General features: G+C 39.8%; 1 pseudogene; it reads left to right on the top strand.

Annotated features, from left to right (window-relative positions):
• LOC110298260 (epidermal growth factor-binding protein type B-like) overlaps nucleotides 1-25,589 on the top strand; it is a 42,659-nt pseudogene that overhangs the window by 4,046 nt on the left and 13,024 nt on the right.

Genomic DNA, 25,589 nt, shown 5'->3' with positions numbered 1-25,589 from the left:
AGATTTGGAAAGCAGTGGAATGCTTTAAATGGGGCTTAATGGGTCATCCTAGTAGGAATATGGAAGACTTAGTTGCTGGGAGTAATTTGAACTGTGTTGACCTGGCCCAAGAGATTTCAAAGGAGAAGAATTTTAGAATGTGGCATGAAGACTGCTTTTGTGTTATTTTGATGAAGAATGTGGCTACTTTTTGCTCATGTCTGAAAAGTCTGCCTGAGGCTAAGGTGAAGAGGATCAGATTAATTGAATTGAAAAAGGACATTTCCAAAAACATCAGCAGAGACTTTGTTCTCTGGTTAAGTCTTATGAAGAATAGTTTGAACAAGCATAACAAGCTTAGAAAGGAAAAATATCAAATATATGGTTTGAGTCTTAAAGGGGTACCAGGAAGTGAAATCCTGTGTTCTAGGAGATAACAGATTAAGGGAGTGGGAGCTTGGGGCAAGATCCTACCCAGCTAAATTTAGATCCAGACATGGTGGTACACACCTTTAATCCCAGGAGACAGGCATAGTGATCTCTGCATTCAAGGCCAATCTACAGAGCAAGACCCAGGATAGCCAAGCTTAGGTAGTGAAAGAGTTTAGAAAACAGAAAGCCAGTGACAATGTAATAGTACAAGTGGGTTATGTTCTAATTCCTGCAAGCAGCAGAACTCGGCAGCTAGTTCAATTATTTGTGCTGAAGTAGAGGGAAATTCAAGAGAATGAACATGTGATCCAATCACATATGCTGCCTTCCCATTAGATGACCCATCTGTAAATAAAACAGTAAGTGGGTTGTCAATGGGCTGCATGCATAATTTTACAGGGAATACAAAAGCATGTGTAGAGGCAAATTGTAACAATTTGTCTTTTGGATAATGGTTATTAATTTTCCCTAAAAAATTTGTACATGCAATAGGCCAAATATCAGTATTTTGCAATGACCAATTTAATTGCTGTTTGGAATAAGGGATAAATATTTCATCGGGTTCTTTCCCAAAATATATCTGTGACTCCATCCTACAAGTCTGTATTAACACAGCAACAGCTTCATAATAAGGTGTTAAGACTTTCTTTGGAGACAAACAAAGATGAATCCACATTAATGGTCCCTTTTGCCAAAGGGCTGCAATGGCGCATGAGTTATAGCAAAAATGCAAGTACTCAACAATTGATCATAGTCTATAGAATGTATGTTATTGGCTAATAGCTTCCTCTACTTTCTGTAAAGCTATTCGTCCCTCATCTGTTAACTGTCTAGGGGAATTAGGATTTGCATCCCCTTGAGGGTATCAAACAGAGGTTTAAGTTCTCCTGTAGTAAGCTTAAGATGAGGTTTTAGGCAATTATTATCTCCCAACAACCTTTGAAAATCATTTAGAGTAAGTAAATTATCCTTTCTTACTAGAATTTTCTGTGCCACAATTTGCTTAGGATATAACTTGTTTTCCAAATATTGAAAAAGAATTTGCCTTTGAATCTTTTTTGGAGCAACAACTACTCCAAAATTTGTAAGCTTGTTGTATAAGAACAAAAGTTTGCAGTAAAACTTCCTCTGAAGGATCAGCTAATAAAATATCCATATAGTCAATAATATACACTGGAAGATTCAAAGTCCTAACTTCTTGTATTGAAGAAGCGACAAAAATTATTTACATAATGTAAGACTATTAGCTATTCTTTGAGGCAAAAATTTCCAATGCTATACCTTCATGGGCTCTTTAAAATTACAGAGTGACTAAAAGCAAACCCTTTACAATCATTAGGGTAGAAAGGAATAAAGAACAATCCTCCAAATCCATAATAATTCTATATGGAGTAGTCAGGCCAGATTACAATGCCCCTACAAGTTCCATAGTCTCATTAACCTTTTGCAAACCCTGCAACAATCTCCACCTGCCAGATTTTTTCTCAGTTATAAATATGTACGAGTCAGAATCCTGAGCCTGTGCTCGAACAGCAAACTGCAGAGAATGGAACACTAGCAGTTTAACATTTTTAAGTTTCTCTTGTAACACCAGAGCACAGCCACAATTTTGGGAAGCAAAACCTAATTTAAGAGTGTAAACAATCCATTCTCTTTAAAAATCAACACCAAAAGCACTACTTTTACGTTACAAGTTTTAAGTGTCTCCCTACTTTTGAACTGCAGTTAGCAAGCCTGGGTCATTCTGAGATGGCGGCCTAGACAGAGCATGCCAGCCAGAACTTTGGAAAGCAAAACTCAACTTCCAACAATCCAGTCTCTCCAAAAAACACCAAGTGAATCACCTCCATGCTACAAAGCTTGGCTGCCCTTTCCTGCACACAAATACAAGAAGGTGCAGTCTCTAATACCTCAAAGAGACACTGCCCTTTAGGAATTTATCCCATCTTTTATAAACCTGGTTTCTAGGATAAGAATTACATAAAATATTGCCCAATTTAGGTGTATCTTTAGAGACCTGTCTCCTTGGGTTGTCTCATGCCATGTGTTGTAGTTCTGAATTACTCCAAACCAGAGTTGCCAGTTTTAAGCCAACTTTCTGTTACCAATGTTACAAAATTTAATCATCACCTATAACTTGTAAGCCAATAATCTATAATTATCCCATCCTGCAGGATTCAGTTATTCGTGGGTTCGAGTGAGACTGCAAACCTGGAAGGAAATGGGATTGGAAGAGAAGGAGAAGCAGGAGACCAAGGAAAGTTGTCAAGGTCTCGTTTATTAGGCTGAGGTGCCTTGTTTTTAGAGCATACATCATGGCGAATAGGCGAGGCATCGAGGGGGAATTTTACAAAGAACAAAGAAATGGACATCTGCTAACATGGGTGCTGAAGTCAGGCTTAGGCTGGCACTCTGCATCTTATCTCTGGAATATAGATTCTCCTTGACAGCCTTGGGGTGTCAGGCTGGGCTCAGATGTAACTAATGCCCTTGGATGGCATGGGAGTTCAGGAAGAGATAGGGAACAGGGGACTATAATTCAGCTTTTGCAGCCTCAGGTGCCAGGAAGGGAATAGAGTGGAGGGATTTATAACCAGCTCCTAGCACGAGGACATTGGCCTGTCAGGGAGTTTGTGAAGGGCTCGCTTTCTCACGGGATAGTCTTTGACATCTCCCCCTTCAGACATGTAGAACATATTTATACTTTTAAAACCATTCAGAAACAAAAATGAAATAGCTGCATACATTTACTTATTTAAACCAAACAAAATTCTTAATTTTTCTAGCTGTAATTTCAAGAAAGGAGCTCCTTGTTACCTGTTGAACCCAATAATCACAGTCACAGAGGTTTTTGTAGGAGAAAAGGCCATCAGTTCCCTTACCATAGAACTTGAAAAGTGCCTTGTCCCTTTAAGAGTGGCTTTCAGAGAAGGTCCTGGCAGGGCTTCTCCAGCTGTGCTGGACTCCTAACTACAGGTGTAGGGCTCCAAAGACCAAATGATACTGTTTGTTTGTTTGTTTGTTTGTTTTTCTTTTTTTTTTCTTTTTTTCTTTTTTTCTTTTTTTTCTTTTTGAAATGAGTTAAAACTACATCAAGGGCTGAACAACCAGAAGATAAAGTTTTAACTGGTTTTTCTTTTGAACATGAAACACAGAACAACAAATAATCAATCAAACCACAAAATGAAAACAGACTTCACATTTTTTTGACGGACATGGATGGATTGGCTCGCCAAGGACAGACAATAGACAGAGAAGAAAGAGAACTAGAAGTCCCAAAGGGACACAGATATCCTTCTTAAGAGACCAAGAACCAAGCATTCCTCCTCTAGGAGAGCTCTGAAACAGCTTATCTTCATTTCCCTTCTCTTTCACCAAATCATCCCCAGATAGTGGGAGAGGACTGCTTTTCTCAATCCCATTCTCTCATGTCTCAGGTATAAACTATCTCTAGTCAGGGTAAAAAGCACCTATGAGAATTACCTTTGCTTCTCTAGATTTTCACATAGCTCTAAACACATACACAAAACACATTTTACCTTTACTGTGTTCTTCTACAAGGTTTCTTCACCAAACACATTTTACCTTTACCTTGTCCCTTGTTCTTCTACAAGGTTTCTTCACCAAACACATTTTGCCTTTACCTTGTCCCTTGTCCTTCTACAAGGTTTATTCACCACTGTCCCAAATCTTCTTTACTTTCCTTTGCACATGTTTCCAATTGCCGTGGTGTCCATCACTGTATCCCACTTACTGGAGCTCCAACATTGAGGCATCATCTGACCAAGCCCGGTCAGTCAGTCAACAGGTTCTCCAGCAGAGGAGTGAGGATTAAAAAGAAAAAAAGACAGTTAGACAACATTGTAGCATGACCCCAGTCAATTATGAGACTGAAGGCAAATTTTTATTTTCCAACCCACTTTTTATACCACTTTAATTACATGCAAGTATTTTGGGAAAGCAATGCAATAAGGAACAAAACAGCAGTACGATAAGAAACAACTTACAAACCAGCAAGCGAAGCCCTGTGATTACTCCTGATAGTTGTTAAAAAGGGCTCATCATAATGACCGAAATACTTGAGCCCACTTCCTCAGCCAAGCCCAAAAATCTTGTTGGAGGCCTAGTTCCACCCTAAGACTAAAATTCCTGCCTTATCCTACTTCCCTATCACATGGTAAAGTCTTGCCCTAATGTCAGATTCCTGTCTAAGCTTACTTCCTTGTCCTAGGCCAATGTCAGATTCCTGTCTGAAGCCCACTTCTTTGTCCTTAGCCAATGTCATACTCCTGCCAAGCAGTACACCAAAAGGCTTTCCACAGAAGGGTGAACGAGCTGACTGCAGAAGCGACACAGCTTCTGGGACAGGCCCTGTTCTGGGCTCCAGACATAAGAGCACCTTCCCCGCCAGAGGAGAGGTGGCAGCCTGGGAGGACTCTAACATCCAGAGCAGGTGAGGGAACCATCTTGTATCCCAGGTCCCTCAGAGACCAGTCTGCTCAGATGAGTGTGTGGACTGCAGAAGTGACACAGCTTCTGGGACAGGCCCCATTCTGGGCTCCAGACATCTGAGCACCTTCCCCACCAGAGAAGAGTTAGCCGCCTAAGAGGGCTCTGACTCCCAGAGCTGGTGAGGGAGCCATCTTGAGTCTCAGGTCCCTTGGAGTCCAGTCTGTGCAGGTAAGCTCGCAGACTGGAGAGGCAACACATCTGGGACAGGCCCTGTTTTGGGTCTTCATCTTCAGCCAGGAGGCCGGTCTGAATGCCAGACCTCTGTGCAGCTTCCCTGCAAGAGAAGAGCTTACCTGCAGAGAATGCTCTGACCGCTGAGATTCAGGAGAGAGCTGGACTCCCAGGACTACTGACAGAGGGTAACAGAATCACAGGAGGAACAAGCTCCAGCCAGAGACAACTATAACAACTAATGCCAGAGATTACCAGATGGCAAAAGGCAAATGTAAGAATCTTACTAAGAGAAACCAAGACTGCTCACCATCATCAGAACCCAGAACTCCCACCTCAGCCAGTCCTGGATACCCCAACACACCAAAAAGCAAGATTCAGATTTAAAATCATATCTCATGATGCTGGTAGAGGACTTTAAGAGGGCATTAATAACTCACTTAAAGAAGGTAGAAGTCCTTTAAGAGGAAACACAAAAGTCCCTTAAATAAGTACAGGAAAACACAACCAAACAGGTGATGGAATTGAACAAAACCATCCAAGACCTGAAAAGGGAAGTAGAAACAATAAAGAAAACCCAAAGTGACACAACTCTGGAGATAGAAACTCTAGGAAAGAAATCAGGAACCATAAATGTGAGCAACAGAATACAAAAGATGGAAGAGAGAATCTCAGGTGCCATAGTAGATTCATGGGCACAACAATCAAAGAAAATGCAAAAATGCAAAAAGATCCTATCTCAAAACATCCAGGAAATCCAGGACACAATGAGAAGACCAAACCTAAGGATAATAGGAGTAGATGAGAATGAAGATTTTCAACTTAAAGGGCCAGCAAATATCTTCAACAAAATTATACAAGAAAACTTGCCAAACCTAAAAAAAGAGATGCCCTTGAACATACAAGAAGCCTACAGAACTCCAAATAGACTGGACCAGAAAGCAAATTCCTCCTGACACATAATAATCAGAACAACAAATGCACTAAATAAGGATAGAATATTAAAAGCAGTAAGGGAAGAAGGTCAGGTAATATATAAAGGTAGGCCTATTAGAATTACACCAGAAACTCTCTAGAAAGTATGAAAGCCAGAAGATCCTGGACAGATGTTATACAGACCCTAAGAGAACACAAATGCTAACCCAGGCTACTATACCCAGCAAAACTCTCAATTACCATAGATGGAGAAGCCAAAGTATTCCATGATAAAAACCAAATTCACACAATATCTTTCCACGAATCCAGCCCTTCAAAGGATAATAAAGGGAAAACACCAATACAAGAATGGAAACTACACCCTAGAAAAAGCAAGAGAGTAATTCTTCAACAAACCAAAAGAAGACAGCAGCAAGAACAGAATCCCAACTTTAACAACAAAAATAACAGGAAGCAACAATTACTTTTCTTTAATTTCTCTTAACATCAATGGACTCAATTCCCCAATAAAAAGGCATTGACTAATATGTAACCTCCCCTCCCCAGTCTGAAACGTGTTTGCTCAGGCTTCAGTGTTAGAGAGCATAGGGGCGGAACTTGCAGCCCTATCATCCTACCACTCCCACTGCCGCTGCCTGCCAACTAGCTGTTCTGGAGCCATACACGTGGTCACCCTGCTACTGTACCCCAGGATTATTTGGCGGGAATTAGCCCCTTTCTCCTCCTTCATAACTTGGTGCATGAATTAGTAAAATTGAGCTTTGATCAGAATTTTGTCTTAGCTTCGTCTTTCTCTCATCCGCCTAGCTCCCTCTTCTCTTCCAGATTCCAAGATGCCTTTCCAGAACAGAACCCAGACATATGAGCCGCTGGTCGGACACAACAGATCTGGTGCCCACGCAGGACTGAGAAATGGCAGAGGACATTTGGAACAAGCACTGCTGATTTGGAGCTCCACAGAAGAAGAAAATAATTAAAGGAAATTCATACCGGAGAAGGTCGGTATGGGCTAAGTTGAAACAGCATTTAACCTGAGCACTTATTCACTTAGGTTCAGCAGTGAAGCTTATAAGGAGCTAGGAACTTAACAGGCAGTTAGCCGTAGCTCCCAGAAGCTACATTTTTAGGCATGAGAAAAGAAAGGGTTTATTAAAAGGAAATTAATAATCAGGCAGATGGCCGCAGTTAAAAACTACATCATGCGGGAGGAAAATGTCCCCAAAAGCAGAGAGAAAATTCAGGAGTGCCCTGCTTTGTTCTCTCTGGGCCTTACAGCAGAAGTGCTCTGCCCTTTTTGTGTCTTTGTCTAATGTCTGGTGCACCAGTCCGTTCATGTATTCAATTCATGTATGTCCGTGTCCAGTCTGTATGAATGAATGTTCTATGTTTTATGTTGGATAATAAAGATGGCAAGAAAACTTTATCTGCAAAGCCGAGAGCTGCTAAGTGCTTCAATCAGGAAACAGACACATGGCAGGAGCGCCCCTGCTAGAAAAACTGTTCATTATAGGAAAGAAGGAGAGTCTACAGCCTCTTAGTTTCTGGGTAAAAAAGCTGACATATGGTTTTTTCTTAGAAGTTTCTCTACATTCGTGATTATTGCATTTAGTAAATGATAAAGTGCTTTTTATTCTATGATTGTAGCTAGAAAAATTAATATTCTCTGTTTGGTCTAAATGTAACTGCTTCATTTGTTTTTGTTTTTTTTTTAATTGGTAATGTGCTCTACGTGTTTTCACAATCAGCTCATAATTTGTTGGTTTAGATTAATAAATTTTACATTGCTACAGGTGGTTAGCCTTAAAATTGACAACTCAAGTTTAGAGTCCTTCCAACACGTGGCATAAGGCAAGTCAAGAGGCTGCGTCTCTAAGGACATTTCTAGTTGAGATAATAATTAATGTGGTTCCTATCCTAGAAAGTAGAATTTAAGATAAGATTTAAAACAATGCCTTTTTATTAAAGCATTAAAGCTTACATGTATTCATAGGTATTAATTGGCAGCTAAACTTTGTAATATGATAGTAATACTTCTAATAGTAATTCTATAAGTAATAAATTGTTTTGAGATTGGGTTTTACTTTCCCAAAGTTAATGTTGCAAAAAGAAACTTAATAATTCTTTACAGATCTAGCCAGATGCTGTTTTAATAAAGTTCAAATTCTTAGTTTATAAAGAGTCAATCAGACCGTAAAATTTATCAAGGCATTACAATCTGGTTTGCCTACCTTTTATATAATTAGTATAGATCTGAAGGCTTGTTTCTTTTTCTCTCTCCTTTGCATCTTAATGATTATAAAGGTTTTGCTTCTAGTGAGTTTGTAATAACTAAAATATTTTGCTCCTAATATGGCTAAATATTGGTCTACATTATGTAAGAAATTTTTATAATTTCTGCTTCTATACAAGAAGCCAAGAGTTTTAATCTTTCAATGTATATTGTTTCCTAAGTGGAAAATGTTTTATTAACTAATGCTTCTCAAGGGAAGTTTACTTTAAATCCTTGCTCTCTCCCAAAAGATTCAGAGACAATATCGTTTTATTACTTAGGGTTTTAGTTTACTACAAAAGGTTTTACAAAAAATAAAGAAAGCTTTTATAATTGTTATTAATTATATTCATTGGTAATTAAATATTAGCTGTGCTCAAAACAATTCTTTAGCCAAAAAAAAAAAAAAATTATTATAAAGTCATTTTTCTCATCCCAGCCGATCGTTGGCCCACGTAGGCCCAGCTAGCTGCTGGCTGCTGTGGGGTGGAGCCCTGAGACACACAGTTTCCCTGAGCTATAGTGGTACAAAAAGCCGCCAAAAGGCAGGCCACTTTACAGCGAACTCAGGAGAGGTCCGGGTTCACATTTGCCCTGAGCCTCTAAGTGCCCCGACCAGAGTAGCCATATTTTCAGAGTAGTCATATTTTTCCCGCTAAGGCCCGGGGTGCTCTGCCACCCTTGTTTGAGTTTTCTAGCCTGAGAAAAAGGCCAAGGTGGCGGCAGCAGTGACAAAAGCGGCTGTGACAACAGGGTCGGCTCCACCCCAGTGCCAGGACCAGAGCTGCCGCTTGACATAGTGGCTCATCAGGTGCGCACCACCTTCTCCACTTCAGCAATATAGGGCTCAGCAGCAGGTTAAAATCCAAAGTCCTTTTCAGAGCGACTCCACATGCCAGGGCGTCAGGCGGCCGGGGCTGAGGAGGACTTAGGACAAACGCCGCTCCCCCGCCCCCAGGTACACTGTGGGTGTCAGGCCCTAGACCACAGAGCCATGACAAGGCAGGTGTGCTGGGCCGAGGTAGCACTCACCTCAAAACACAGTTTCATTATCCTATTAAAACCACTGTGACACTAATAAAAAATTGTAAAGTATATTTGTATATTTTTAAAAGACCTATAACAAAAATTTTGTCTGAAAAACCTAACTAAGTGTATGTTCCTTGTTCTATACAGCAATTTATTTGGTTATTACAAAATATTAATAATTGACCTATTACATACCATCATTTTAAATAGATTAACAATCAATACCCAAAGATGAGTTAAAATTTGTTTTTATGCATGCTTTTATATCCTTATAAATTCACGCATGCCTACATTCCAATTATTGTGTTTAATAACAACCCCTATATGAGACATAAGTACATGTGAATTAGATCACATGCTTATACTCTTAAGTTTCCCCCTGTTTCAGCACAAATAATCTAGTTGTGTGCTGTAGATGGTGTTTTAAAATGCTAAACAATCAAACCTTAATTTATATATTAATAGTCAATGTTATATCTCAAAGCTCACAATTGCTTAAGATTGTTCGTCCCTCAGATGCTATTAATTCTCAAGTTTGCAATCGCTTATGCATATACAACTCATAGAAAAAATGCTGTCCTTTTAAGAAGGCAGTTTTTAGACATTTATTAAATTGTTCTAGATTGCCTGGACACTTTAAAACAATGCCAGGCTAGATTTATATCTCAGACAGTCTACAGGTCGTACATATAAGGTAGATTAGATATATAACCTTGTTCTTTATATATTCATAACAGTTATGGTTTAAGATAATATTGTAGTATTCTTAAAAATTGTGCAAGTAAAATTCTTTCCTTGTAGTGTCCTCAGTTACTACATGTTTCCACATAATAGTGTTAATTCTTGAGGACTTATACTTAATAATTTGCTACAAAATAAATGCTCTTATTTCTAGTTAATAAATAAATAAATTATGCACATGTGACTCTAAATAACTTTTCAAGCTTTCTAGTTACAACTGCGCCTTAAGAGAAACGATTAAAAGTACAATTAGTCACTGCCCCTTTTCAGTCAAGTATTTAAAATGTTTTGTCAACAAGTTATTAAGTCAAAAGATTAGATGTTGTAAAACTTTAAAACTTTAACTTCTTAAAAGACAAAGAAGGGAAAATTATATCTCTGTGCATATTATTTAGTGCATTTCCGTGCACACTATTTAAATCATACTTTTATTTTAAAATTTTAAAATTTAGATGTTAAAGAATTTAATAAATGCTTTATAGTATCTTAAAAGGATCTACTTATTGGTTTATAGGTTGATCCTAAACAGCTACATTATTAGGGAAGGGAAAAACAGGTTCTCTCCACAGAACGCTGCAGAAGCATGATGGTTAATTCATGTGATGAGCTGGCAGGTGAGTTGACTCAGTGCCCTGATTGAAATGACTAGGAAACTAAATTAGATTCGTATTTTAGATCCATCCTTGCTTGCCATTTTTCCAGTTTGGACTATCTTCTAGCCTTGTAACTTCATGGCAATAATACATCAGAGACTGTATATTCTGACTTAGTAAGATTAGTCATTTAATAGAGTCATAATGATTTTTCTCTTTTCTTCATTGTGACCAGTCATTCTAACTCAATCTTAGACTGGTCTAATATTTAGTCCAATATTAGCGATTCCTATTGTAGATAACTAATATTCTTAATTACCTAGCAAAGATAATTCAGAGCACATCACCCACTTCCAGAGAATCTCTGGCCTTTTTACTAACTCTAAAACCAGCCCAGAGACTGAGCTCGAGCCTTGCTAATTTGAAACTGAATAATGTACCTGGACTTCCCCAAAAGAAGATTTGCATTGTTATTTTCTCATTGTCTAGATCTCATTTTTTCAAGCAGGTCAATTAACACCTTCAGCCTGACTGCAGTGGGTGTACATCCCTGCCCCCAAGAGCATACAGGTGGCAACTGCTATTTTCATTCTAAAGACATTCCAGCACGTATTGTGGCTTTAGGTCTGATTTGAGATTTAGGTTTACTATCAGGACTAGAAAGGCAGAAATTTCTAATATTAGAAGAGATTGGTTTTTATTCTGATAGACGGGCTTAGTCCCTTAGCTGGTCTCTGGTTTTTCACCCTTGCTGTTATTGCAATGTCCCCTTGGATCCTCAGGCTGTGGGAATAACAGAGATGAGGAAGGTGACCTCCAGCTCCTAATATAGCCTAAGAGCCACAAATTGTGGTGTTACTAGTGATGTAATTCTGGTCGAGGCCTTGCTAAATCTGAGGTTGACAATTCTCCTTTAGGAGCTGCACAGTACTCAGAACTGTGCATACTGATTCGTGATCATACGAATACATTAAGGTTACCACTTGAGTGCAGAAATTCACTGCAGGGGAAGGTCCAGCTTGACCATTTCTGGGTTCCCGGTGAGATACACCCAGTTTGGATGGAGGTTGGTATCTAGTTCCAGTTACAACCAAAAATATCTTTCTAAGGCTCTGCCTCCCTTCCCCAAAAGATACCAAGAGCCACAAGTGTGTGTCGTGACAGCAACCATGGGAGGAATTGAATCAATATCCCTCCCCCAAGCCATGGTTAAAGCCCACTCATTTAAAGATGAGAAAATCATTTGATCACCTCAGCAAAGGGTGGCCTTATTAAACTTAATTAATAGGGGGGAGAGAGGTTGGAGACCATTCCTTTAGAATGGCAAGCTCTTCACAGCCTCCCACCCTAAACAGCCAATTGGCCTTGTATTACAGAGCCAGTCGTCACCCACTCCTCCCTGTTCCCCGCCTGTCATCCAAGAATGCAGAGGAATATCCACATACTCTCCTTCAGTGTTATTCATAATAAAGTGCCTTTCAAATTCATACAGTCAGCCTTCGCCAGGGTTCCAACGCCTTGTAGCTGACTATTTGGTATTCAGATAAAAATTTCTACAAGGAAGTTACCTATTCAGTACTAATTAGCATTATAAAAGACAGAGACATCAGCTCAGGGCTAGTCTGCAAGTTGTTTACTAGGACAGAAAGGACAGTCTTATCCAGATACAGTTTACCATAAGAAAAGTTAGGAAATCCCATGGAGACAGGTTTCTTCATTAAACCCTAAGAATTCAGGCAGAACTATTGAGCATAAATAAATTTTACTCCTCAGCCCAGCCTTTTCTTTTTTATATTAACAACAGGGAAGATATGTAACCTCCCCTCCCCAGTCTGAAACCTGTTTGCTCAGGTTTCAGTGTTAGAGAGCATTAGGGCAGAGCTTGCCGCCCTATCATCCTGATGCTCCCATTGCACTGCCTGCCAACTAGCTGTTCTAGAGCCATACACATGGTCACTCTGCAACTGGACCCCAGGATTACTTGGCGGGAATTAGCCCCTTCCCCCTCCTTCATAACTCAGTGCACGAATTAGTAAAATTGAGCTTTGATCAGAATTTTGTCTTAGCTTCATCTTACTCTCGTCTGCCTAGCTCCCTCTTCGCTTCCAGATTCCAAGATGACTTTCCAGAACATAACCCAGATATGTGAGCTGCTGGCCAGACACAACACTAATAGACTGGCTACACAAACAGGACTCAACATTTTACTGCTTACAGGAAACCCACCTCAGGTAAAAAAACAGACACGACCTCAGAGTGAAAGGCTGGAAAACAATTTTCCAAGCAAATGATCCAAATAAACAAGCTGGAGTAGGGATTCTAATATCGAATAAAATTGATTTCTAACCCAAAGTTATCAAAAAAGACAAGGAGGGGCACTTCATACTCATCAAAGGTAAAATCTACAAGATGAACTCTCAATTCTGAATATCTATGCTCCAAATACAAGGGCAGCCACATTCATTAAAGAAACTTTAGTAAAGCTTAAAGCATACATTGAACCTCACACAATAATAGTGGGAGACTTCAACACCCCACTCTCATCAATGGACAGATCCTGGAAACAGAAACTAAATAGAGACACATGCACACTAACAGAAGTTATGAAACAAATGGGTTTAATAGATATCTACAGAGCATTTATCCTAAATCAAAAGCATATACCTTTTTCTCAGCACCTCATGGTATCTTCTCCAAAACTGACCATATAATTGGTCACAAAACAGGCCTCAACAAATAAAAAATTTTGAAATTGTCCCATGCATCCTATTAGATCACCACAGACTAAGGCTGATCTTAAATAACAGCATAAACATTAGAAAGCCAACATTCATGTGGAAACTGAAGAACAATCTACTCAATGATACCGTGGTCAAGGATGAAATAAAGAAAGAAATTTAAAACTTTTTAGAGTTTAATGACAATGAAGCCACAACATACCCAAACTTATGGGACACAATGAAGGCAGTCCTAAGATGAAAACTCATAGCCCTGAGTGCCTCCAAAAAGAAACTAGAGAGAGCATACACTAGCAGCCTGACAGAAAACCTAGGAGCTCTAGAAATAAAGGAAGCAAATTCACCCAAGAGGAGTAGACTGCAGGAAATAATCAAACTCAGGGCTGAAATCAACCAAGTGGAAACAAAAATAACTATTCAAAGAATCAACCAAACCAGGAGCTGCTTCTTTGAGAAAATCAACAAGATAGATAAACCCTTAGCCAGACTAACTAGAGGGCACAGGGACAGTATCCTAATTAACAAAATCAGAAATGAAAAAGAAGACATAACAACAGAACCTGAGGAAATCCAAAACATAATCAGATCCTACTACAAAAGACTATACTCAACAAAACTGGAAAACCTGTATGAAATGGACTACTTCCTAGACAGATACCAGGTACCAAAGTTAAATCAGGAGCAGATTAATGTTTTAAACAGTACCATTTCCCCTATTAAAATAAAATAGAAGCAGTCATCAATAGTCTCCCAACCAAAAAATGCCCAGGACCAGATGGGTATAATGCAGAGTTCTATCAGACCTTCAAAGAAGACCTAATTCCAACTCTCCTCAAACTATTCCACAAAAGAGAAACAGAAGGTATGCTACCCATGTCATTCTATGAAGCCACAATTACAATCATACCTAAAACACACAAAGATCCAACAAAGAAAGAGAACTTCAGACCAATTTCCCTTATGAATATGGATGCAAAAATACTCAATAAAATCCTTGCAAACAGAATCCAAGAACACATCAAAACGATCATCCATCATAACCAATTAGGCTTCATCCCAGGGATGCAGGGATGGTTTAATATATGGAAATCCATCAACGTAATCCACTATATAAACAAACTCAAAGATAAAAACCACATGATTATCTCATTAGATGCTGAGAAAGCATTTGACAAAATCTAACACCCCTTCATGATAAAAGTCATGGAAAGATCAGGAATTCAAGGCCCAAATCAAAACATAATAAAAGCAATCTACAGCAAACCAGTAGCCAACATCAAACTAAATGGATAGAAACTTGAAGCAATCCCACTAAAATCTAGAACTAGACAAGGTTGCCCACTTTCTCCCTACCTATTCAACATTGTACTTGAAGTCCTAGCCAGAGCAATTCAACAACAAAAGAAGTTCAAGGGGATACAAATTGGAAAGGGGCCCGTGAGCGCTTTGCCTGAGCATCGGCAGCAGACATCTTGGTTCCGGGACCCAGCCGAGAGTATTCTGCACAGGTGAGAGTACAGAATACAGAAGGTAAAAGCTTCTGGGACAGGCGGGAGCCACAGAGCTTCTAAGGCAGCCCCCTTTTCCGGCCCCAGACAGCTGGCCACTTCCCAGCCAGAGGAAAGGGGTCCGCCCGACACATTAGCACTTTGCCTGAGCATCAGCAACAAGCATCTTGGTTCTGGGACCCCGCCAAGTGTATTCTGCACAGGCCCCAGACATCCAGTCACTTTCACAGCCAGAGGAAAGGTGTCCGTCCGGCCCATAACCACTTTGCCTGAGCATTGGCAACAGACATCTTGGTTCCAGGAACCCTCTGAGTGTATTCTGCACAGCTCCAGAGATTACCAGATGGCGAAAGGCAAACGTAAGAATCCTACGAACAGAAATCAAGAGCACTCACCATCATCAGAACGCAGCTTTCCCACCCCACCTAGTCCTGGGCACCCTAATACAACCGAAAAGCTAGACCCGGATTTAAAAGCATATCTCATGATGATGGTAGAGGACATCAAGAAGGACTTTAATAACTCACTTAAAGAAATACAGGAGAACACTGCTAAAGAGTTACAAATCCTTAAAGAAAAACAGGAAAACACAACCAAACAGGTAGAAGTCCTTAAAGAAAAACAGGAAAACACATCCAAACAGGTGATGGAAATGAACAAAACCATACTAGACCTAAAAAGGGAAGTAGACACAATAAAGAAAACCCAAAGTGAGGCAACGCTGGAGATAGAAACCCTAGGCAAGAAATCTGGAACCATAGATGTGAGCATCAGCAACAGAAGACAAGAGATGTAAGAGAGAATCTCAGGTGCAGAAGATTCCATAGAGAACATCGGCACAACAATCAAAGAAAATACAAAACGCAAAAGGATCCTAACTCAAAACATCCAGGAAATCCAGGACACAATGAGAAGACCAAACCTACGGATAATAGGAGTTGATGAGAATGAAGATTTTCTACTTAAAGGGCCAGCAAACATCTTCAACAAAATTATAGAAGAAAAATTCCCAAACCTAAAGAAAGAGATGCCCATGAATATACAAGAAGCCTACAGAACTCCAAATAGACTGGACCAGAAAAGAAATACCTCCCGACACATAATAATCAGAACCACAAGTGCACTAAATAAAGATAGAATATTAAAAGCAGTAAGAGAGAAAGGTCAAGTAACATATAAAGGCAGGCCTATCAGAATTACACCAGACTTTTCACCAGAGACTATGAAAGCCAGAAGAGCCTGGACAGCTGTTATACAGACACTAAGAGAACACAAATGCCAGCCCAGGCTACTATACCCAGCAAAACTCTCAATTACCATAGATGGAGAAAACAAAGTATTCCATGACAAAACCAAATTCACACATTATCTTTCCATGAATCCAGCAATTCAAAGGATAATAACAGAAAAAAAACAATATGAGGACAGAAATCACGCCGTAGAAAAAGCAAGAAAGTAATCCCTCAACAAACCAAAAAGAAGACAGCCACAAGAACAGAATGCCAACTCTAACAACAAAAATAAAAGGAAGCAACAATTACTTTTCCTTAATATCTCTTAATATCAATGGATTCAATTCCCCAATAAAAAGACATAGACTAACAGACTGGCTATACAAACAGAACCCAACATTCTGCTGCTTACAGGAAACCCACCTCAGGGAAAAAGACAGACACTACCTCAGAGTGAAAGGCTTGAAAAAAATTTTCCACGCAAATGGTCTGAAGAAACAAGCTGGAGTAGCAATTCTAATATCGAATAAAATCAACTTCCAACCCAAATTTATCAAAAAAGACAAGGAGGGATACTTCATACTCATCGAAGGTAAAATCCTCCAAGAGGAACTCTCAATTCTGAATATCTATGCTCCAAATGCAAGGGTAGCCACATTCATTAAAGACACCTTAGTAAAGCTCAAAGCACACATTGCACCCCACACAATAATAGTGGGAGACTTCAACACATCACTTTCATCAATGGACAGATTGTGGAAACAGAAACTAAACAGGGACACAGTGAAACTAACAGAAGTTATGAAACAAATGGACTTAACAGATATCTACAGAACATTTTATCCTAAAACAAAAGGATATACCTTCTTTTCAGCACCTCATGGGACCTTGTCCAAAATTGACCATATAATTGGTCACAAAACAGGCCTCAACAGATACAAAAATATTGAAATTGTCCCATGCATCCTATCAGACCACCATGGACTAAGGCTGATCTTCAATAACAACATAAATATAGGAAAGCCAACATTCACGTGGAAACAGAACAACACTCTTCTCAATGATACCTTGGTCAAGGAAGGAATAAAGAAAGAAATTAAAGACTTTTTAGAGTTTAATGAAAATGAAGGCACAACATACCCAAACCTATGGGACACAATGAAAGCATACCTAAGAGGGAAACTCATAGTTCTGAGTGCCTCCAAAAAGAAACTGGAGAAAGCACACACTAGCAGTTTGACAACACATCTAAAAGCTCTAGGAAAAAAGGAAGAAAATTCACCCAAGAGGAGTAGACGGCAGGAAATAATCAAACACAGGGTTGAAATCAACCAAGTGGAAACAAGAAGAACTATTTAAAGAATTAACCAAATGTGGAGTTGATTCTTTGAGAAAATCAACAAGATAGATAAACCCTTAGCTAGACTCACTAGAGGGTACAGGGACAACATCCTAATTAACAAAATCAGAAATGAAAAAGGAGACATAACAACAGATCCTGAAGAAATCCAAAACACCATCAGATCCTTCTACAAAAGGCAATACTCAACAAAACTGGAAAACCTGGACGAAATGGACAAATCGAAAACACCATTAGATCATTCTACAAAAGGCTATACTCAGCAAAACTGGAGAACCTGGATGAAATGGACAAGTTTCTAGACAGATACCAGGTACCAAAGTTAAATCAGGATCAAGTTAATGATCTAAACAGTCCCATATCCCCTAAAGAAATAGACGCAGTCATTAATAGTCTCCCAGCCAAAAAAAGCCCAGAACCAGATGGGTTTAGTGCAGAGTTCTACCAGACCTTCAAAGAAGATCTAATTCCGGTTCTGCACAAACTATTCCACAAAATAGAAGTAGAAGGAACTCTACCCAACTCATTCTATGAAGCCACAATTACTCTGATACCTAAACCACAGAAAGATCCAACAAAGACAGAGAACTTCAGACCAATTTCCCTTATAAATATAGATGCAAAAATCCTCAATAAAATTCTCGCTAACTGAATCCAAGAACACATTAAATAATCATCCATCCTGACCAAGTAGGTTTTATTTCAGGGATGCAGGGATGGTTTAATATACGGAAATCCATCAACATAATCCATTATATAAATAAACTCAAAGACAAAAACCACATGATCATCTCGTTAGATGCGGAAAAAGGATTCGACAAGATCCAACACTCATTCATGATAAAAGTCTTGGAAAGATCAGGAATTCAAGGCCCATAGCTAAACATGATAAAAGCAATCTACAGCAAACCAGTAGCCAACATCAAAGTAAATGGTGAGAAGCTGGAAGCAATCCCACTAAAATCAGGGACTAGACAAGGCTGTCCACTCTCTCCATACCTATTCAACATTGTACTTGAAGTCCTAGCCAGAGCAATTTAACAACAAAAGGAGATCAAGGGGATACAAATTGGAAAAGATGAAGTCAAAATATCACTTTTTGCAGATGATATGATAGTATATATAAGTGACCCTAAAAATTCCGCCAGAGAACTCTTAAACCTCATAAACAGCTTCAGTGAAGTAGCTGGATATAAAATTAACTCAAACAAGTCAATGACCTTTCTCTACACAAAGAATAAACAAGCTGAGAAAGAAATTAGGGAAACAATACCCTTCTCAATAGTCACAAATAATATAAAATATCTTGGCGTGACTCTAACTAAGGAAGTGAAAGATCTATATGATAGAAACTTCAAGTCTCTGAAGAAAGAAATTAAAGAAGATCTCAGAAGATGGAAAGATCTCCCATGCTCACGGATTGGCAGGATCAACATTGTCAAAATGGGTATCTTGTCAAAAGCAATCTACAGATTCAATGCAATCCCCATCAAAATTCCAACTCAATTCTTCAACGAATTAGAAAGGGCAATGTGCAAATTCATCTGGAATAACAAAAAACCTAGGATAGCAAAAACTCTTCTCAAGGATAAAAGAACCTCTGGTGGAATCACCATGCCTGACCTAAAGCTTTACTACAGAGCAATTGTGATAAAAAACTGCATGGTACTGGTAGAGTGACAGACAAGTAGACCAATCAGAAATGAACCCACACACCTATGGTCACTTGATATTCAATAAGGGAGCTAAAACCATCCAGTGGAAGAAAGACAGCATTTTCAACAAATGGTGCTGGCACAACTGGTTGTTATCATGTAGAAGAATGCGAATCGATCCATTCCTATCTCCTTGTACTAAGGTCAAATCTAAGTGGATCAAGGAACTTCACATAAAACCAGAGACACTGGAAACTTATAGAGGAAAAAGTGGGGAAAAGCCTTAAAGATATGAGCACAGGGGAAAAATTCCTGAATAGAACAGCAATGGCTTGCCCTGTAAGATCAAGAATCGACAAATGGGACCTCATGAAACTGCAAAGTTTCTGCAAGGCAAAAGGCACCGTCAATAAGACAAAAAGACCACCAACAGATTGGGAAAGGATCTTTACCTATCCTAAATCAGATGGGGACTAATATCCGATATATATAAAGAACCCAAAAAGGTGGACTCCAGAAAATCAAATAACCCCATTTAAAAATGGGGCTCAGAACTGAACAAAGAATTCTCACCTGAGGAATACCGAATGGCAGAGAAGCACCTGAAAAAAATGTTCAACATCCTTAATCATCAGGGAAATGCAAATCAAAACAACCCTGAGATTCCACCTCACACCAGTCAGAATGGCTAAGATCAAAAATTCAGGTGACAGCAGATGCTGGCGAGGATGTGGAGAAAGAGGAACACTCCTCCATTGTTGGTGGAATTGCAAGCTTGTACCACCACTCTGGAAATCAGTCTGGCAGTTCCTTAGAAAATTGGACATAGTACTACCGGAGGATCCAGCAATACCTCTCCTGGGCATATATCCAGAAGATGTCCCAACCGGTAAGAAGGACACATGCTCCACTATGTTCATAGCAGCCTTATTTATAATAGCCAGAAGCTGGAAAGAACCCAGATGCCCCTCAACAGAGGAATGGATACAGAAAATGTGGTACATTTACACAATGGAGTATTACTCAGCTATTAAAAAGAATGAATTTATGAAATTCCTAGCCAAATGGATGGACCTGGAGGGCATCATCCTGAGTGAGGTAACACAATCACAAAGGAACTCACACAATATGTACTCACTGATAAGTGGATATTAGCCCAAAACTTAGGATACCCAAGATATAAGATACAATTTGCTAAATGCATGAAACTCAAGAAGAATGAAGACCAAAGTGTGGACACTGTGCCCCTTCTTAGAATTGGGAACAAAACACCCATGGAAGGAGTTACAGAGACAAAGTTTGGAGCTGTGTCGAAAGGATGGACCATCTAGAGACTGCCATACCCAGTGATCCACCCCATAATCAGCTTCCAAACGCTCACACTATTGCATACACCTACAAGATTTTGCTGAAAGGACCCAGATCTAGCTGTCTCTTGTGAGACTAGGCTGGGGCCTAGCAAACACAGAAGTGGATGCTCACAGTCAGCTAGTGGATGGATCACAGGGCTCCCAATGGAGGAGCTAGAGAAAGTACCCAAGGAGCTAAAGGGATCTGCAACACTATAGGTGGAACAACATTATGAACTAACCAGAACCCTGGAGCTGTTGACTCTAGCTGCATATGTATCAAAAGATGGCCTAGTCGGCCATCACTGGAAACCGAGGCCCATTGGACACACAAACTTTATATGCCCCAGTACAGGGGAACGCCAGGGCCAAAAAAAAAAAAACAAAAAAATGGGAATGGGTGGGTAGGGAAGTGAGGGCGGAGGGTATGGGGGACTTTTGGGATAGCATTGGAAATGTAATTGAGGAAAATACGTAATAAAATATATTAAAAATTAAAAAAAATACAAAGCACTCACTTTGCTCTTGTATTCTTATAGCTAAGGGTCTAAAAAGATAGAGACCAATGAAACCAGAATATAGAAACCTAGTGACTTCTAAATGAGCAGAGGAGTAAACAAAATTAATACATGATATTTGACATAAAAGTTTCATCTCAATGAATTACATGGATCGTTCTTAAAATGAAAGTTATAAGAGTAACTGCATTTTGTTTAATTGGCATTTTGTTATATAATTTCAATGTTTTTCTAATGTTGTTATAATTGTTTCTTCAAGTCAGTACAATAAACGTCCTACAAACTTAAAAAAAACAAATTGGAGAGCAAGATGTCAACATATCACTATTTGCATATGATATGATAGTATATATAAGAGACCCTAAAAGTTCCACCAGAGAACTCCTAAACCTGATAAACAGCTTCAGTGCAGTAGCTGGATATAAAATGAACTCAAATAAATCAATGGCCTTTCTCTACACAAAGGATAAAAGGGCTGAGAAAGAAATTAGGGAAACAACACCATCCTTCACAATAGACACAAATAATATAAAATACCTCGGTGTGATTCTTACTAAGGAAGTGAAAGATCTCTGAACTTCAAGTCTCTGAAGAAAGAAATTGAAGATCTCAGAAGATATAAAGATCTCCCAAGCTCATGGATTGGCAGGATTAATATAGTTAAAATGTCTATCCTGCTGAAAGCTATCTACAGATTCAATGCAATCCCCATCAAAATTCCAACTCAATTCTTCACTGAGTTAGAAAGGGCAATTTGCAAATTCATCTGGAATAACAAAAAACCTAGGATGGCAAAAACTATTCTCAACAATAAAAGAACCTCTGGTGGAATCACCATGCCTGACCTCAAGCATGCCTGACCTACAGAGCAATTGTGATAAAAAACTGTATTGTACTGGTACAGTGACAGACAGGTAGATCAATGGAATAGATTTGAAGACCCAGAAATGAATCCACACACCTATAGTCACTTGATTTTTGACAAGGGAGCTAAAACCATCCAGTGGAAAAAAAGACAGCATTTTCAACAAATGGTGCTGGCACAACTGGCAGTTATCATGTAGAAGAATGTGAATTGATCGATTCTTATCTCCTTGTCCAAAGGTCAAGTCTAAGTGGATCAAAGAACTCCACATAAAACCAGAAACCCTGAAAATTATAGAGAAGAAAGTGGGGGAAAGCCTCAAAGATATGGGCACAGGGGAAAAAAATTCCTAAACAGAACAGCAATGGCTTGTGCTGTAAGATCAAGCATTGAAAAATGGGACCTCAAAAAATTGCAAAGCTTCTATAAGGCAAAAGACACTGTCAATAAGACAAAAAGGCGACCAACAGATTGGGAAAGGATTTTTTCCAATCCTAAATCTGATAGGGGACTAATATCCCATATAGACAAAGAGCACAAGAAGCTGGACTCCAGAAATTCAAATAAGCCCACTAAAATATAGGGTACAACCCTAATCAAAGAATTCTCAAGTGATGAATACCAAAGGGCTGAAAAGCACCTGAAAAAAATGTTCAACATCCTTAATCATCAGGGAAATGCAAATCAAAACAACCCTGAGATTCCACCGCATACCAGTCAGAATGGCTAAGATCAAAAATTCAGGTGACAGCAGATGCTGGCGAAGATGTGAAGAAAGAGGAACACTCCTCCATTGCTGGTGGAATTGCAAGCTTGTACAAACACTCTGGAAGTCAGTCTGGCTGTTCCTCAGAAAATTGGACATAGTACTAGAAGATCCAGCAATACCTCTCCTGGGCATATACCCAGAAGATATTCCAACTGGTAATAAGGACACATGCTCCACTATGTTCATGGCAGCCTTATTTATAATAGCCAGAAGCTGGAAAGAACCCAGATGTCCCTCAACAGAGGAATGGATACAGAAAATGGGGTACATTTACACAATGGAGTACTACTAATCAGCTATTTTTTTTCATTTATTTATTTATTATATGTAAGTACACTGTAGCTGTCCTCAGACACTCCAGAAAGGGAGTCAGATCTCGTTACGGATGGTTGTGAGCCACCATGTGGGTGCTGGGATTTGAACTCCGGACCTTCGGAAGAGCAGTCGGGTGCTCTTACCCACTGAGCCATCTCACCAGCCCCTAATCAGCTATTAAAAACAATGAATTTATGAAATTCTTGGGCAAATGGATGTATCTGGAGGATATCATCCTGAGTGAGGTAACCCAATCACAAAAGAAGTCATTTGATATGCACTCACTGATAAGTGGATATTAGCCCAGAAACTTAGAATACCCAAGATACAATTTGCAAAACACATGGAAATCAAGAAGAAGGAAGACCAATGTGTGGATACTTCATTCCTCCTAAGAATAGGGAACAAAATACCCATGGAAGGAGTTACAGAGACAAAGTTTGGATCTAAGAGGAAAGGATGGACCATCCACAGACTACCCCACCTGGGGATCCACCCCATAATCAGCCACCAAACCCAGACACTATTGCACATGCCAGCAAGGACCCTGATATATCTGACTCTTTTGAGGCTATTTTGCCAGTGCCTGGCAAACACAGAAGTGGATGCTCACAGTCATCTATTGGATGGAACACATGGCCCCCAATGAAGGAGCTAGAGAAAGTACCCAAGGAGCTGAAGGGGTCTGCAAATCTATAGGTTGAACAACAAAATGAACTAACCAGTAAGCCCAGAGCTCTTGTCTCTAGCTGAATATGTAGCAAAAAAATGTCCTAGTCAGCCATCATTGGAAGGAGAGGCCCCTTGGTCTTGCAAACATTATAATCCCCAGTACAGGGGAACACCAGGGCCAAGAAGTGGGAGAGGGTGGGTAGGGGAGCTACAGGCAACTTTCGGGATAGCATTTGAAATGTAAATGAAGAAATATCTATTTAAAAAAAAAGAAGAAGAATCTGCTACTAAGCTTCCATATATCAAAAAAGAAGGAGGGGGGATGGAACTACTGGGACAATTGATGCTGGTTACCTGGAGCTAAGAAATTAGCAGTGGTTATGAAGAGACCAGCATCACTGAGGTGAAATCTCCTGGGAAGTGTTTTCTGGGAGCACAAAGAAGCTGTGTTCCAGAGATAGTCAAGGTTGTTCCTCATGCTGCAGCTGGACTTGGCAATGTGTAAGAATCACCCAGGTGGTACTGGTTTTGAAGGCATGAAGGTGTCATGAAGAACAGCTGAGGCTTGGCACTGTGAGAGGTCATGGAAGGCCATTGGAGAAGGTATAGTTGATGGCCCAGTAATGAAGGGGTCATGCAAAGAATTTGAGGCTTGGCACCATGAAGAGAGCCTATGAGAGGTTATTTCTGAAGCCTAGTTGGAGTGGAACACCCCAGTGTATGGGAGATGTCAATTCTATGGGATGATCACCAGGAACAGAAGCCGTAGTGGAGTGGGTCAACTTGAGCTTAGAATGCTACAGAGGGCAGAGTTGGAGAAGTGATGCCAGTCCTTAGGAGGAGTCCAAAAGATCAAGTGGAATCCCAGACATTGAAACAAGAAGCTGTAACATTGAAATTGCCTTGGAGACTCAAAGATGTTAAAGATGCCAGAGCCATAGGATACATGCTAAGGAAAGCTTCTAACAGAGAGAATGGAACCAGCCTAGGAGAAAGCAATTTGTTGCAGACAATAAAGATAAAAAGGAGTGGAGATCTGAAGACAGCTTTGACATCATCCATGGAGACACAGAGGTTGAAGTTTGCCCAGCTGGATTCCTGTCTTTCTTTGGGGATTACAGTTAAGTGGTTGGATGAATCTCAGAAGAGACCCTGAACTTTGGATTTTTAATGTTGTTGAGAATGCTATAGACTATGAGAACTTTAAAATTTGGACTAAATGCATTTTGCATTATGCTATGTTTAAGTATGCCCTCCCCATAGATTCCTGTGGTTGAACAAGTCTATGGGGACCAGGGAGTGGAATGTCATGGTTTGTATATTCGTGGACAAGAGAGTGGCACCATTTGAAAATTTGACCTGGTTGGAATAGGTGTGTCACTGTGGGTGTGGACTTAAGACCCTCACCCTAGTTGCCTGGAAGTCAGTCTTCCACTAACAGCCAATGGATGAAGACATAGAACTCTCAGCCCCTCCTGCACCATGCCTGCCTGGATGTTGCCATGTTCCCACCTTGATGGTAATGGACTGAACCTCTGAACCTGTAAGCCAGCCCCAAATAAATGTTGTTTTTTACAAGACTTGTCATGGTGTCTGTTCACAGCAGTAAAACCCTAATATACCACATGAGTCTCCTATGGCAAGAAAAATGTTCTGATCACAGAGTTAAAGGTAAGAGACATCAGCATGATTGACTCCAGTTAGGCCTGATCCTACACAGAAAGCAGAAGAGATGATAAACAGTCAGACACTGTGAATTCAGGCTGCCTACCTGGGTTTCTTGAGTTGGTCTAGGGTGTTATATTAATAAAGCCTTAACTCGCTGGAGAAGTGTCTGTCCACAGAAGGGCAAGGGACTGCCCCAAAGGCTAGGCTAGGGGACACTGGTTGGGATTTCTTTGGGGGGGGGGCAAAGGATGAAGAATGACTTAGAACCATGTCCTGTG

The sequence above is a fragment of the Mus caroli genome, unplaced genomic scaffold, assembly GCF_978045245.1.
Source record: "Mus caroli unplaced genomic scaffold, Mus_caroli_1 scaffold_8, whole genome shotgun sequence".
In the NCBI taxonomy this organism is placed as follows: Eukaryota; Metazoa; Chordata; class Mammalia; order Rodentia; family Muridae; genus Mus; species Mus caroli.
Note: the sequence above shows the minus strand (reverse complement) of the source record. Positions and strands in the feature narration are given on the sequence as shown.